Source organism: Dasypus novemcinctus, chromosome 9 (assembly GCF_030445035.2).
Source record: "Dasypus novemcinctus isolate mDasNov1 chromosome 9, mDasNov1.1.hap2, whole genome shotgun sequence".
Lineage (NCBI taxonomy): Eukaryota > Metazoa > Chordata > Mammalia > Cingulata > Dasypodidae > Dasypus > Dasypus novemcinctus.
The window spans coordinates 70,036,417-70,039,992 of record NC_080681.1 but is presented as its reverse complement, the minus strand read 5'-3'; positions in this window follow the sequence as shown (position 1 = coordinate 70,039,992).

Below are 3,576 nucleotides of genomic sequence, written 5' to 3'. Positions count from 1 at the left end.
CCCTAGGGGAGCAGCGACAGTCTCCCAGGTGCAGCGGCAAGGACCAGGAAGGAACGAGGGTCCAACAGTGAGCCCCTGACGCTAATGACTATGCTTGTGAGCTGATATGCCTGAAATAAGAACAAGGCCTAGAGCAGCATTGTGCATGGGAATTTCCTCCTGACAGCCTTCATGTTACTCAAATGTGGCCAGTCTCAAAGCCAAACTCAGCATGTAAATGCAATGCCTTCCCCCCAGCGTGGGACATGACACCCGGGGATGAGCCTCCCTGGCACTGAGGGATCACTATCAACTACCAAATGATGATGCAACTGGATAATGACCTTGAATGGAAGGTTCAATGCGGATCAGCAGAATATCCCTGTCTACATAAAATAACATGACTTTAAAATGCTGTTTGACCTAATCTAAGGGGGAAATGGAAAGGAGAAATGAGTTTATATGGCTACGAGTCTCTAAAAAAGAGTCTGGAGGCTGTCAGAAGGATTGCCCTTATGCACAACTGAGCAGAGTCTAAGAGAGAGATAAAGTAGATACAACCCCCAGGTATTGGTTCCTTTTATGATTTTAAAGGAGACCTGGTAATCTTTCCCAGATTCCAGTGGTATACTTCTTGCTGTCTCCTTTATTTCATTTGATAGGTAAATGAGTGTGGTAGTTCAAGGCTTTTATGAAAACCAGAAAATTATGGTTTATTTTCCCCTTAAATTTTTTAATTTATTTTTATTTTTAAAAGATACATAGATCACATAAAATGTTACATCAAAAAAATATAGGGGATTCCCATGTGCCCCACTCCCCACTCCCCCCACTTTTCTCATATCAACAACTTCTTTCATTAGTGAAGTATATTCATTGCATTTGATGAATACATTTTGGAGCACTGCTATACAGCATGGATTATAGTTTACATTATAGTTTACACTCTCTCCCAGTCCTTTCGGTAGGTTATGGGAGGATATATAATGTCCTGCATCTGTCCCTGCAGTGTCATTCAGGACAACTCCAAGTCCCAAAAATGTCCCCATATTACATGTTTTTCCCTCTCCCTGCCTTCAGCAACTCCAGTGGCCACTGTCTCCACATCAATGATATAATTTCTTTCACTTTTAGAATCACAATAAGTCTGTAGTAGAAATACAAGTCCACTCTGTTCCATATTTTATTTCCCAATCCTGAGGACTCTAGGATGGAGATGTTCACTCCACCTCTTAATTGAGAGGGGGTTTCGGTACCACATGACTGACAGATGAAACTCTCCTGCTTGCAGTTGTAGACTCTCTCAGTTCCTTGATGGTGGTTGACCATCCTCATATGAACAAAATAGCATTTTCCATTTTAACCGCTCTGAATTACACAGTTCAGTGTTAATTATATTCACAGTGCTGTGTTCGTATCACTACCATCCATGACCAAAACCTTTCTGTCACCCCTAATAGAAACTCCACACCCTTGAAGCAGTGATTCCCTTCCCCTTCCCCACACCCACCTGGAAAACCCCTAATTTACTTTCTGTCTCTATGAATTTGCATGTTCTGATTATTTCATGTAAGTGAGATCATACAATATCTGCCCTTTTGGGCATGGCTTATTTCACTCAAACTGATGTCTTCAAGGTTCATCTATGTTGCAGCAAGTGTCAGAATTTCATTCCTTTTTAAGGGCAGAATAATATTCCATTGAGTGGATGGACCACACTATTTTTCCCATTCATTTGGCTATTGTAAATAATGCTGTTATAAACACTGGGGTACAGCTGTCCACCCAAGTGGACAGCTTTCAATTCTCTTAGCCATATTCATGGAAGTAGGATTTCTTGGTCATAAGGTAATTCAATATTTAACTTTCCAAGGAACCAGCCAGCTGTTTTCCACAGTGACTGTACCATTTGACATTCCCATCAAGAATGTATGAGTGTTCCTCTTTCTCTGCATCCTCATCTGTTATTTTCCAATTTTTTTCTTTTCTTTATCTTTTTATTTTTTAAATAATAGCCATCCTCATAGTATGAAGTGGTATCTAACTCATGGTTTTTTTAATCTGCACGCCCCTAATGGCAAATGCCTTGGAGTATCTTGTCATATGCTTATTGGCCTTGGAGAAATGTTGATTCAATATGTTGCCCATTTTAAGATTGGGTTGTTTCTCTTTTTGTTTTTGAGTTGTATGAGTTCTTTATATACTCGAGATATTAAGCCCATATCAGATATACAGTCTCCAAATATTTTCTCCGATTCTGTAGTTTGTCTTTTCATGAAGTCCTTTGAGGCACAAAAGTTTCTAATTTTGATGAAGTTTCATTTATCTATTTTTCATTTGTTGCTCATTTTTTTGGTATAAAGTTTAAGAAACCATTGCGTAATAGAAGGTCTTGAAGATGCTTCCCTATATTTTCTTCTAGGAATTTTATAATCTTGGTGCTCATGTTTAAGTTCGTGATACAGTCTGAGTTAATTATTGTATGTAATGTAAGAAAGGGGCCCACCTTCATTCTTTGGTGTATCAATATCCAATTTTCCTAGCACCATTTGTTGAAGAGACTTTTCTTTCCCCATTGAGTGGACTTGATTCCCTTTTCAAAACACAAGTGGCAGGGGAGCAGCTCAGCACTGAGTAACTCAGTGGCTGAGTATCTGCTTTGCATGTACAGGGTCCAGGTTCAATCCCCAGTACCTCCTAAAATAAATAAATGAATAGATTGGCCACAGATGTAAGGGTTGATTTCTGAGCTCTCAATTTCATTTCATTGGTCTCTGTCTGTCCCTGTGCCAGAACCATGCTGTTTGACTACTGTGGCTTTGTAATAAGTTTTAAAATCAGGCAGTTTTAGTCCTCCAACTTTGTTCTTTTTAAAGGTAGTTTTCATTATTTAGGGTCCCTTCTCTTCCATATGAATTGATGATTATTTTTCCCATTTCTACAAAGAAGGCTGTTGGGATCTTGATTGGGATTGTGTTGAATCTGTAAATCACTTTGGGGAGAATTGACATCTTAACAAGATTAAATCTTCCACTCCACGAACACAGAATATCTTCCATTTATTTCGCCTTCTTTGATTTCTTTCAGCAATATTGGTTAAATTTATTCCTGGATATTTTATTCTTTTATTGCAATTGTAAATGCAATTATTTGCTTGATTCCCTGTTCCTTGCTGTTGGAACACCTCTGGTTTGTGTTGAACTGTACCCTGCCACTTTGCTGAATTCATCAATCAGCTCTAGCTGCATTTTTGAAGATTAAGAGGTTACACAGGAGTCTTGCAGGCTCCACCCCTCCAAAGGTTTAAGGAAGGTGCTGGGGAGTGTCTGGAGCCATGGGGGCTGTAAGATAAGAGCACCCCAATATTTCCTTTGAGGCACTCCAGGAAAGGAAGTGCCTTCCCAGCCTCTCCTCTCCTATTCCTTCTCCCTGCCCAGTTTCTGCAGCTGGTCAGGGGAGGTTTCCCACACCAGGGACTGCTGGGGAAAGGGTGCCACCAGGGTCAGAATGGCCCTCCCTACTCACCCACTTGGCAGACTGGGATAATGAATCTGGCTTCAGGGGGCACAGAGGCCCAGAGAGGACCAGGTGTCCTCT